This window comes from Schistocerca americana, chromosome X (assembly GCF_021461395.2).
Source record: "Schistocerca americana isolate TAMUIC-IGC-003095 chromosome X, iqSchAmer2.1, whole genome shotgun sequence".
Lineage (NCBI taxonomy): Eukaryota > Metazoa > Arthropoda > Insecta > Orthoptera > Acrididae > Schistocerca > Schistocerca americana.
The window spans coordinates 450,218,273-450,232,267 of record NC_060130.1 but is presented as its reverse complement, the minus strand read 5'-3'; positions in this window follow the sequence as shown (position 1 = coordinate 450,232,267).

Sequence of the window (13,995 nt, the reverse complement as noted above, 5' to 3'; positions counted from 1 at the left end):
GGGCCTCGCAGGCCCCTGCTGTTAGATGCAATTTTTCAACAAACAACTGTCTGTCTGCGCAGCGTCTGTTACGTCATTTGCCATTGTTGAATCTCGCTGTTATTCTTTCAGTGTTCAACAGTACTCCTTGTACCAAGTACTCGTTTATTTTGGTGCATTATTTCATAACAATTTACCGTTCTATAAACTTAAAATGCTACGGAGGAGAGAACTATCAGATGAGGAGATAAGGGAATTGATGAAGCAGTCTTGTGATTCCAAAAACCCACCTAGTGAACGTGAATCTTCCAGTAGTGATAATGATGTAGATGTCACTAAAAACACAAAACTACACGAAGATGATGATCATGAAGGATCCCTTTGTGAAGATGGAGATGAACAATTTAATGCAAGTTCTGCTGAGTGTGACTTACTGTTTCCTCGTAATGGGAATAAAATATGGGCTACAGCTCATCAAGCCTGAATTTCGTGTAGGCGGGGCGAAAACGATGTCAGGCGCCTGTTCTCAGCTGATATACGAGTAAAACTACAGTGCGTCATGTTAAAGAGTTTATCTTTTCTGTGAATTATAAATCCATTCAGCGTGTAGCGCAATAGTTGCCCACTGAACGGCCAGCTACGTAGGCCTTTAACGCATCAGCATCCATTGGTGACTCATCAGGAGGGTAGCAACTAGCATATTTAGAATTCTGTCTACTTTTATAGTTTGATTTTTCAGGCAGCCTAGCTAGGATAAATAGGACGTGTGTGGACGCACGAGGAGCTGGCCGCAGTTCGCGAACAGCTGAATGTGTTTTTGGCTCCAGTCAAATACCTTCAGGCTGCTGACTCGGGGTGTAGTGCTTGACGAGAATCTGGCGCGTCGGATGGGTCACCTCAGGTGTCAATTGTTTTGCCCACGGGTCTGCATCCGAGGCACCTCCTAGTGCACCGACGCAATGGATTCGCCCTTACAGCAGGATGAGTGGCGGTTGGTAAGGCGCTCGTGTCGCACGAGGCGGAGGGTCAATGTGGAGACTGGCCGCCTGGGCTAGCCCATTCCTCCTATGAGTGGACAGGTGGCCGCACCTTCAGCAGGGTCCGAGCAGGCACACCGGAGGAGGGGTTTTGGGAGCTCCAATGATAGGCGTGTTATGAAGCCCCTCAAGCAGGTAGCGTTCTGGTTTGGAAACAAAGCCAGTGTACACTCGGTATGTCTGCCGGGGGCCACGTCCGAGATGTGGAAGAGGCCTTAGCTGCGGCTATCGAGCGTGCACGGTGCAGTCGTCAGCAAGTCGTGGCTCGCTTCAGCACCAACCACTCCTGTCGCATGGGTTATGAGACGATCCTCAGTTTGTACGTGCCGCTAGCGGAGATGATGAAGACTGCTGGCCTCACGCGCAGGGTGCAAGCTGAACTCGCAATATGCAGCATCGTTCCCAGAGTTGATTGGGTCCTTTGGTTTGAAGCCGAGAGGAGTGTCTCAACCAAAGCAATCGTCGACTCTGTGACGGACTTGGCTGTAGAATTCTAGATCTGCCTTATCATGTGGGAATTTCTAGGACTCCTATTGAGAGATCAGGGGTGCACTACACAAAGGAAACAGTTGCTCAGGTACCTGCGCACTGGTGGACTGTACATGAGAGTTTATCAGACTAGGTAAGAGTTTGAGGTGCTCTGACGAACACTCGCCAGTCGATATACAGCAAGGGAGGTCAAACGATGTTCAGAATAAAGACACTTCGACCGCCAGGAAAGTTCTTGCGCTCAAATCAGTATTGGAGCCGAGAGTTGGCGAACCCGAAATCGAAAGCTCTGAGACATTTAGCAAGTCGTGGACCGTATTTCGCAAAGACCGACTGGAGGCTATAGGAGGGGCTGTTCATTGCAGTTGACAAAAGTATGGTCTCCGTTGACGTCGAAGTTTAGTGTGCCAGTGAAATCATCTGGTTGCGTTTAAGAGGTGTTCGTGAAACCAAGCTAACCGAATGTTTCTACCGGCCAGCTGATTCTGCCCTGTTAGTTCTAGAGTCATTCAAAGAAAGTCTGCAGTCGATAACGCGTAAAGACATCGATCATGCATTACTAGATGGAGGTGACTTTAATCTATAGACTATAGACTGCGATGTCTACGGATTCATTTTGGGGAGTACAGACCGACCGTAATGCGAAACACGTTTGAACACGTTTTCTGAAAACCGTCTTGAGCAGCTAACTCGGCAGACCACACGCTATGGAAATATCTCAGACCTTGAACTTATAGACAATATCAGTATAGAAACGGGGATTAGCGATCATGATATCATTATAGCGACTAGGATTACGAAAGTTAATAAATCAATCAAGAAGGATAGGAGAGTGTTTCTCCTAGACAGAACAGATAAGCAGTTTCTAGCATCTCACTTAGTCAGTGAATTTGCATCACTTAGTTCTAGTAAGATGAATGCAGGGTAATTATGGGCAAAGTTTAAGCACACTGTAAATAGTGGTCTCGTGAGTTATGTGCCTAGCAAGTGATTAAAGGAGGGAAAAGACCCACTGTGGTCTAATAACGAAATTCAGAGAATGCTGAGGAAGCAGAAGCTGTTGCACTCTCGGCTCAAAAATATCGCACAAATGACGACAAGCGAAGGTTAGTGGAGATTAGTGCGTCTGTGAAAATATCTGTGCGCGAAGCATACAACTACTACCACCGTCACACCTTAGCAAAAGATCTTGATGAGAACTCTAGAACTGTCTCGTCTTAGCTAAAGTCGCTAAGCGGGTCTAAAGCTTCCATTCAGTTCATTGTTGACCAGTCTCGTGTGGCAGTTGAAGACAGCAAAACGTAAGCTGAAGTTCTAAAATTTCACGTTCAAGAAGTCGCTCACGCAAGAGAATCGAACAAACATACCGTCAAAAAAATGGTTCAAATGGCTCTGAGCACCATGGGACTTAACTTCTGAGGTCATCAGTCCCCTAGAACTTAGAACTACTTAAACCTAACAAATCTAATGACATCACACACATCCATGCTTGAGGCAGGATTCGAACCTGCGACGTAGCGGTCGCGCGGTTCCAGACTGTAGCGCATAGAACCGCTCGGCCACCGCGGCTGGCTAAACATACCGTCATTTGACCATCGGACGGACTCCCGTATGGACGACGTACTAATAAGCATCCCTGACCTAGGGAAACAACTGGAAGATTAGAAGCGTCCAAATCATCAAGTCCGGATGGAATCCTAGTTCGATTTTACAAACAGTACTCTGCGGCATAGGCCCTTACCTGGCTTGCATTTATCGTGAATCTCTCGCCCAGCACAAAGTCCCGAACGACTGGAAAAAAGCGCAAGTGACTCCAGTGTACAAGAAGAGTAAAAGAACGAAACCGCAAAATTACAAATCAATATCCTTAACTTCAGTTTGCTACAGGTACGAGAATATGGAATAAGTTCACAGATATCGGAGTGGCTCGAAGACTTCTTAAATAATAGAACGCAGTGTGCATCAGAGACAAGGGTATCGTCAGGAGCGTCCCAGGAAGCGTGATAGGGCTGCTAGTGACTGCTGACTCAACTTGAAAAGTCTGGACGTAATATCACCTAACATAATTTTTCTACATCTCTCGATTTAGCTAATTATTTATTGTCAAAAGATGCTGTAGTGTGAAAAGGAAAACAAGGCGCTAGCCATCGGTGGTATTCTTCAACATGATCGGTCTGTGTCTAATGAATGTGTGATTTGGATGATTCTAGCTGCCAATAAAAAAACGAGACGTCGGACTTTCATAATCAATTTGGAAAAGCAACTAGCAGGGATAATGAAGCCAATAAATTCATTGGTAGCATCGGATCCAGGAAGCGCAGTGAAACAATCAGCTAAGAAAAGTAAAAGATGTGCAAAATGTGTAGAGAAGAAAGAAAGAAAAAGTCAGATTACATGTTGTAAGTGCACCAATCCTGTATGCACGGAACATTTTGCTGTTATCTATAGACCCGGCGCAAATTTGTGTTAAGAATAAAAGCCAGCAGTAAAATTATAGAGACTGAGTTTCTTAAAATCTAAATTTTAGATAAATAAAATTATTTTATAGTTATTATACCTCAAAAGTCGTTCACATCATAAGTAGTCGAAATAGTGCCAATTTAAACAACACGGACCTGAGAGGCCTTCCTAGTAGTTAACCCTATACAGATTTTGTGGGAAGCAGAGGGTTAAGTAAAAACCTTAACAGCATGCACAAGGGTTAGCGATAGCTGCATCTGGATTTTCCTTTTGATCTGAGGTTCTTACAGAAAGAACCCCTCAGAAAAATTTCTGGTCAGCTAAAGTCCTTTGTGGACTTTGGCATGTACAGTGTACATGGAAATGTGGCCAGCATAATATTTTCCATGATAAACTGACATCCAAGACTAATTTTTTAAAAGGCATGATCATAAGTTCTATTTACTGATTTTTCCATCAGATCCGTTGAACATCAGTTCGCTACACAGTTTTGTGATATCTTGATCAACGTATCGCATGTGACACCTTTGAAGTTACAAAAAAACTTACACCATCGTACACATGTTCTAATTACTTTAAACTAAACGGTATACTTTATGACGGTACCCACATACGTGAAATAAATGTTTAACATTTTGTACAGCATTAGCTCGCACATCGAGACGAGAATAACTTAACTGAAGGTGACGTGGATCGAAAGTAGTCCCAGGGTTTACCCGAAGTAGGAAGAATCCATGACGCAGCCCCTGCTCTTTCCACTGCCGGCTTTCTGGTTGGACTGTCCTGTGACTCATTGCGACTTCATTGCAAACGAACCATTCTCAAAACCATTGTCATAGACGATAGGCTAGCTCATACCTGCTTTGCGTTTTTGCAGCTCTCGTGTAAGCAGAATGAGAGATTGTTATACGCAAGGTAACCTCAAGGTACAGTCTTGCGCTTTTTGATTTGACAGATTAACTGGCGCCATCGAGTTTCTTTCTTCTTATTCCCCGTCTTTCAAATCTATCATAAAATACAAACAATACTCATACACGCAGGAAGCGGCATATTAGATCACAGGAAAGCAGCGGAACAAATCTATGTAAGTCTTTTCTTTGATTTGCAGATTATATTTATTAAATTTCGAGTCAGTAGCTTGTTATCTAAATTGGTCTTAAGATTTTGACTATAATGCTATGGAAGTGGCGCATAAGTGACTCATTATACAATATTTCCTCTTTCCATCTGCATACTTCTTACTTTTTCCACGTATGTAGTCAGTTTCAGAACCGTGTAGTCTTGTAAATAGCTCAGCTGACAATAATTTCTACATCCCGAGGGCAGTTCAATGAATCAAAAAGCCGAAGTTGTGAAATACGGATTTTCATGCCCTATATTCGTCAAAGCAGCCCCTACCCTAAAGCTGCCGATATCGACCAAAAGAGGCTGATTGGTTTATGTGAGGGAAGATTTTAAAAAGTGGCAGTGGAGTTTCTATGAATATGGTGCCCGAACGCAATTATAGACACAAGATGATAGGATGCATCCGAGAGAGAGCCACATATCCTGCAACACCATATTATGACAGACATGTATTTCGTGTGGGAAATCTGGTATCACAGTAATGTAATTCTGATACATCTTTGAAATTGTTTGGTTGATCTGGTCGACTTCGTTAGCCGTACAGAGAGGGGTGTTGCGGTTTTCATATCGCATTAACCAATATGTTAATAACTCACGATTGTCCCGGCCAATAGTGGGTGCAATGGTGGGGACTTATTGCTGTAGAATGGATGATAGTAGCTCCTAAAAGTTCAGTGAATAGTGTACCAAGAGAAATGTATAGCGTTTGGTCTAAAGCTATTGTTTCAGCGTATTCTAATAAAAAATACTATGACTTCATTAGAGTAATTTCGATGAAAATGTAGGGCTGGCTGCAGCACGTAAAGAAGTTCTTGTTACCTACTGTTACCGGAAATGAGAAGTATTACATGGGTCACCTGAACAGTCATGAAACTGGAGTGATATCATCTAATTCCGTATTTGAGACATGGCAAGTCTGTACTGCTTCCTAATGTTTCCGCAACCAACAAATATATGACAGGGCGTTTTTTGAAATAAATAGTAACATTTTCGACAGTTACTCTGTTGAAAGTGACACATCCTGGATTACAAAAAGTACAGACAACTAGAATAGTCATAATGGTTTCCCGTGGTTTATGTGCTTCTCAACGAAATAAGGCAGTAAAAAGGAACGCTATGTTTTCGGAAGTAGACATTATGAGAACCGTGGCTGTAGCACAGTTATACAGATTTATAATTTAAAACGTCAACCAGCCAGAAGTACAGTTTCAAAAGTTCGAATAAAACAAACTATTCCCGCTTTCGGATTTATTACAAATTCGCCTTTAGATGGGTCTTAAAGACTTTCCTGATTTCTTGCTTGGTCCCCGTTCTGTATCGTTAACTGCTTTGCACACAAAGATAAGCAAAGCGTTATCCGTTCAAAATGTGGTAAACTTACGAGAGTTCTTTCCTTTTTTGACCTTCATAGAAACATACACGGAATGATTTTAAAGCTACAAAAACATGAAAGGTGGCAAGAACTGAGGTGGGGTCTGATCCTTTGTGAAAAAGCTGCCAGAAGAGATAAAGATTTGCATATGTGGGAGAATTTATGACGATGCTAGGACTTGCTTTACATTTTTATTTCTTAACAACTTGGTGGTGTGCATACCTCTTTGCCACAAAAAGTCTACTGTCTCCATTTTCATAGCATATTACATTTTCTGATGTCTCTAATATTCCTAACAGTAATCATACGACTCATAGATGATTATGAAATGGTAATGTGATTCAATGGGTACCCCGAAACTTTAGAGTCAAAATTATCCAGATAGAATAGAATACGAACTGGGGTACCGTAAGACAATGAGAAATGGTCGGAATTGAGTATTTAGTTATTTTGTTCAAATAAACTACTTAAATCTTATAGTAATTGCTTGACTCTGGGTTCGAGGGAATTTAGCACACTTTCTTGATGTTAGAGATGTAACTGATGTCCTACCACATTCTTGTAACATTATCCACAATTATTAATTTATTCCAGATGGGATGACACCTGTTGCGAAATTTCTCTATTCACCCCCTCGAAGCGCTACATACTACTGCTTCGTTCATTAAATCAAGGTTTGCAGATTGCTTTGACGTGAAATGCTCCTCCCTCAGCAACCAGTCACGAAATGTAAAACCTGCCGAATTCACCTATGGACAAACTGCCAACTATTGTTTATTGTTTCCTAGGTAGCGTGTGTATACAAAAAACAATTATTTGACAAAACTGACAGGAATACACTCTTTGAAATTCTCGAGGTAGCGGGGATGAAACGCACTGAACGAAAAATTATCGAAAATTACCGGCGCGCAGGTCGCCCAATGTGGCGTCGAATGAAATAAGACTTGCACTTGGCGGCCGAACTTCCCCGGATGGAACCTCCCGGCCAACGATGACATACACTCATTTCATTTTTTTATTTAAAATTGTGCCTAAAACAGGCTCTCATTATAAGAGACGAAAGACGTGAAAAGGTGGCAAGACAAGCTGAGGCTGGTTTGAGATGTTAGTCCGTACATTAGCAGGCTGTGTAGGAGAGCGAAGATAAATTCGGAAAGTGAATGAATATACGGGAAGAAGAATTAAAATATTTAAGTTCTGTCGATGGGACAGTAATTCTCTCAGAGGCGGCAAGAGACCTGGAAGATTAGTCATATTGGATCTATAGTTTGTTGAGATTAGATTATAAGGTGAATACACTAACACAATAAAGTAAAACATGGCTAACTGGAGGTACTGAGTGGGTTAGATTACGAAATGTGCTGTAAAAAGTAGTATCAGCTAGGTATTAGCATGAGCTAGAAGTATAGAGGATATAAAATGATGCCATTAGGAAGACAAGCGTTTCCTGAAATGATGGCAGCCATCAGCCATTAGGTAGAGAAAAGCTTCCTAAAAAGAGAAATCAGTAAACACAGACTTCAAGTGCAGAGTTAGGAATTATTTTCTAAATGTGTTAGCCTGGAATGTATTAGTGTATCACAGCATTATTTCACCTGGAAGTGAGGGTGCTTCGGTCGGATTATCGTGACTTTTTAATGTGATACGTCACGAGGATGCACTGAACCACTTAATAATATGTGCACAACTGTCCTGAAATCATTCACAGTTCGATCTCTCTCACCACTGTGATTGTTTACTGTAATGTCACTGGGAAACGGCCACGGGAGGCGGAGTGCAATAATGTCGTGGTCGGGTGGTGGCCCTGACGGTAGTAAATTGTGAACAATAAACAGTTCAGGCAGAAGGAGAATAGAAGCTTTAGAAAGGTGATGCTACATAAGAATGCTGCAGATAACGTTGGTATGTTGCATTACTAATGAAAAAGTGCTGAACATAACTGGACAGAACAGAAAATTGCGGCATAACTTGGCTAAAAGAAAGGATCGGTTGGTAAGACAAATCTTAGTGCATCGAGGATTTGTCAGTTTGGTAATGGAGGGAAGTGCGAGTGCGTGTACGTTATAGGCGAAACCAAATATTGTCTACAGTGAGAATGGACAAATGGATGTCGACCGAGATTATGAGGGTTTGCACAGGACACACTAAACTGGACACTTGCATCAGCACAGTCTTTGTGCTGCATTTCACAACACAAGAATGTTGCAACGCTTGACTCGCTCTGTTTGCTCATGCAAGAACACATGTTACAAGATATTATCGATTTGGGTTATGGCACCTCTTGCACGATTTTCCCTCTGAAGGTCTGAGGCAATTGCTGTGCTTCTAGGAAAGCGAAAGATGTTATTAGTTTTACTATGATAATAACCATCTATCATGTTGGAGTCCGTTCGAACTGTTGTTTTTTATTTATTTTTATTTATTTATTTATTGTTCCGTGGGACCACATTTAGGAGAAGTCTCCATGGTCATGGAACGAGTCAATACATGAAATTATAACACGATTGTAGAAACAGATAAAATGAAATATAAGAAACATATTCAGGCGACAAGTCGTTAGTTTAAATAAAGAAAATCAAGAATGTAACACTGGAATTTGCTTAATTTTTTATCTCTTCCAGGAGCTCCTCGACAGAATAGAAGGAGTGAGCCATGAGGAAACTCTTCAGTTTAGACTTAAAAGTGTTTGGGCTACTGCTAAGATTTTTGAGTTCTTGTGGTAGCTTATTGAAAATGGATGCAGCAGAATACTGCACTCCTTTCTGCACAAGAGTCAAGGAAGTGCATTCCACATGCAGATTTGATTTCTGCCTAGTATTAACTGAGTGAAAGCTGCTAACTCTTGGGAATAAGCTAATATTGCTAACAACAAACGACATTAAAGAAAATACATACTGTGAGGGCAATGTCAAAATTCCCAGACTATTGAATAGGGGTCGACAAGAGGTTTTCGAACTTACACCATACATAGCTCGAACAGCCCGTTTTTGAGCCAAAAATACCCTTTTTGAATCAGAAGAATTACCCCAAAAAATAATACCATATGACATAAGCGTATGAAAATATGCGAAGTATACTAATTTTCGTGTTGAAATGTCACTTATTTCAGATACTGTTCTAATGGTAAATAAAGCGGCATTTAGTTTCTGAACAAGATCCTGAACATGGGCTTTCCACAACAGCTTACTATCTATCCGTACGCCTAGGAACTTGAACTGTTCCGTCTCGCTTATAACATGCCCATTCTGTCTGATTAAAATGTCAGTTCTTGTTGAATTGTGGGTTAGAAACTGTAAAAACTGAGTCTTACTGTGATTTAGCATCAAATTATTTTCCACAAGCCACGAACTTATATCATGAACTACATTATTTGATAATGTTTCAATATTACACACAAGATCCTTCACTACCAAGGTGGTGTCATCAGCAAATAGAAATATTTTTGAATCACCTGTAATACTAGAAGGCATATCATTTACATAAATAAGGAACAGCAGTGGCCCCAGCACCGACCCTTGGGGAACGCCCCATTTAACAGTGCCCCATTGGGACTAAACATCATTACCACTCTCAATATTGCGGAGGATTACCTTCTGCTTTCTGTTCTTAAAGTAGGAGGCGAACCAATTGTAAGCTACTCCCCTTACTCCATAATGTTCCAACTTCTGCAGTAATATTTTGTGGTCAACACAGTCGAAAGCCTTCGTTAAATCAAAGAAAACACCTAACGTTCGCAACCTTTTATTTAATCCGTCCAAAACCTCACAGAGAAAAGAGACTATAGCATTTTCAGTTGTTAAGCCATTTCTAAAACCAAACTGTACATTTGACAGCAAATTATGTGAATTTAAATGCTGCAGTAACCTTGTATATACAACCCTCTCGATAACTTTAGCAAACACCGATGGCATAGAAATAGGTCTATAATTGTCAACATTATCCCTGTCTCCCTTTTTATAAAGTGGCTTCACTACCGAGTACTTTAATCGGTCAGGAAACCGACCACTCCTAAAGGAAAAGTTACAGATATGGCTAAGTACTGAGCTAACATACGTGGAACAATACTTCAGTATTCTGCTAGATACCCCGTCATATCCATGAGAGTTCTTGGTCTTTAGTGATTTAATTATTAACTCAATCTCCCTCTTGTCAGTATCATGGAGGAGCATTTCAGGTAACAGTCTCGGAACCCGTTTTTCTAAGAGCGCTATATGATTCCCTGTTGGGACTACGTTTCTATTTAGTTCACCTGCTATATTCAGAAAGTGATTATTAAGTACTGTACATATATGCGACTTATCAGTAACACGGACATCCCCACTACGCACTGATTCTATATTCTCGACCTGTCTCTGCAGACCAGCCACTTCCTTTACGACTGACCATATGGTTTTAATTTTATCCTGAGACTTAGCTATTCTATCTGCATACCACATACTTTTTGTCTTCCTAATAACTTTTTTAAGCACCTTACAATGCGGTTTGTAATGGGCTGCTGCATTTAGATTTTGACTGTTTCTAACGTTTTGATATAATTGCCACTTTGTTCTACAAGATATTCTGATCCCTTTAGTCAGCCACCCAGGCTGCCTGTTTGTGCTAGTACCCTGTTTTGAACGTTGTAACGGAAAGCAACTTTCAAAGAGCACGAGAAAAGTCTTGAGGAAAGCATTGTATTTATCGTCTACTGTATCAGCACTATAAACATCTTGCCACCCTTGTTCCTTGATAAGGTTTACAAAAGTCTGTACAGCAACTGGATCAGCTTTCCTAAAATGTTGGTAACTACACTCCTGGAAATGGAAAAAAGAACACATTGACACCGGTGTGGCAGACCCACCATACTTGCTCCGGACACTGCGAGAGGGCTGTACAAGCAATGATCACACGCACGGCACAGCGGACACACCAGGAACCGCGGTGTTGGCCGTCGAATGGCGCTAGCTGCGCAGCATTTGTGCACCGCCGCCGTCAGTGTCAGCCAGTTTGCAGTGGCGTACGGAGCTCCATCGCAGTCTTTAACACTGGTAGCATGCCGCGACAGCGTGGACGTGAACCGTATGTGCAGTTGACGGACTTTGAGCGAGGGCGTATAGTGGGCATGCGGGAGGCCGGGTGGACGTACCGCCGAATTGCTCAACACGTGGGGCGTGAGGTCTCCACAGTACATCGATGTTGTCGCCAGTGGTCGGCGGAAGGTGCACGTGCCCGTCGACCTGGGACCGGACCGCAGCGACGCATGGGTGCACGCCAAGACCGTAGGATCCTACGCAGTGCCGTAGGGGACCGCACCGCCACTTCCCAGCATATTAGGGACACTGTTGCTCCTGGGGTATCGGCGAGGACCATTCGCAACCGTCTCCATGAAGCTGGGCTACGGTCCCGCACACCGTTAGGCCGTCTTCCGCTCACGCCCCAACATCGTGCAGCCCGCCTTCAGTGGTGTGGCGACAGAAGTGAATGGAGGGACGAATGGAGACGTGTCGTCTTCAGCGATGAGAGTCGCTTCTGCCTTGGTGCCAATGATGGTCGTATGCGTGTTTGGCGCCGTGCTGGTGAGCGCCACAATCAGTACTGCATACGACCGAGGCACACAGGGCCATCACCCGGCATCATGGTGTGGGGAGCGATCTCCTACACTGGCCGTACACCACTGGTGATCGTCGAGGGGACACTGAATAGTGCACGGTACATCCAAACCGTCATCGAACCCATCGTTCTACCATTCCTAGACCGGCAAGGGAACTTGCTGTTCCAACAGGACAATGCACGTCCGCATGTATCCCGTGCCACCCAACGTGCTCTAGAAGGTGTAAGTCAACTACCCTCGCCAGCAAGATCTCCGGATCTGTCCCCCATTGAGCATGTTTGGGACTGGATGAAGCGTCGTCTCACGCGGTCTGTACGTCCAGCACGAACGCTGGTCCAACTGAGGCGCCAGGTGGAAATGGCATGGCAAGCCGTTCCACAGGACTACATCCAGCATCTCTACGATCGTCTCCATGGGAGAATAGCAGCCTGCATTGCTGCGAAAGGTGGATATACACTGTACTAGTGCCGACATTGTGCATGCTCTGTTGCCTGTGTCTATGTGCCTGTGGTTCTGTCAGTGTGATCATGTGATGTATCTGACCCCAGGAATGTGTCAATAAAGTTTCCCCTTCCTGGGACAATGAATTCACGGTGTTCTTATTTCAATTTCCAGGAGTGTATATTTAACATGTGTTGCTGCACAAAAATCTTTTAGACTTAAAATTTGTGCATCATCATCTGAAAGGCCATTCACCTTTTTGCTAACAGAATGCCCTTCTAATAATGACGAATGAACAAAAATATTGTCTATGGTTGTTCTACTGTTCCCTTGCACTCTCGTTGGAAAGAATACGGTTTGCATAAGATTATATGAATTAAGGAGGTCTACCAGCATCCTTTTCCTTGCACAATCAGTTATACAATTAGTATTGAAGTCACCACATATAACTAACTTTTTGTATTTCCTATAAAGTGAACCAAGAACCTCCTCTAGCTTTAGCTAAAATGTTGTGAAATCGGAGTCTGGGGATCTATAAATAACAACAGTAAGAAGTTTAGCTCCAGTAAATTTAACCACACCTGCACAACATTCAAACACCTTTTCAGTGCAGTACTTTGAAACATCAATTGACTCAAATGGGATACCGTTTTTCACATACATGGCTACTCCCCCACACCGCAAAGAGCTCCTAGAAAAGCTGCCAGCCAACCTGTATCCTGGTAAAGGAAGCCTCTGAATTATCTCCTTATTTAAGAAGTGTTCAGATATACCAATAATTTCAGAGTCAACGTCTATAAATAGTTCACTAACTTTATCTCTAATACCTTGTATATTTTGATGAAATATACTAATTCCCTCATTAATCGGATACCCAAGCTTTGTAGAAAGTGGTTTCTTTGTTAGAGAGACCTCCCTTAAGCAGGAATACCTATCAGCTGACTTCAATCTAAAAAAGGTACAGTTCTAACACCCACAACTACCGGAATTTTACCATGAGTGATCCCACCACCCCCACCTATGCCGTCACCTATAAGTTTTGCCAACCTCCCCTTCCCATACCTGTTGAGGTGCAGGCCATGTCTAGTGAAACCCGTCCTACTGATAGACTCCACCGACACCACTGAAATGTGACTCATGCCTTCTGTCATCAGCGCACCCCCAAGTCTCATGTTATTACGCCTGACGGCTGTATTAAGATGAGGCCGATCGTGACGCTGAAACAGTTCCACGAAATGCACATTCGTGTTGCCAGTCTGAGTGGCTATCTTTTCCAGGTCACCATCTATGTCACACTCCCCATCCCTATCAATACTATTACCAGCCCCACCCACAATCACTACCTGATCCTCTTTAGTAAAATCCCTACATAGCCCCCCTATGTTAAAAGTCACCTGAGCCAATCCTGCATTATTCTTCACAATGCTGGTGACCTGGTACTCACTCCCCAAAACTTCCTGCAACTGCTGGCCTACACCTCTACCATGAGAACTACCTAACAG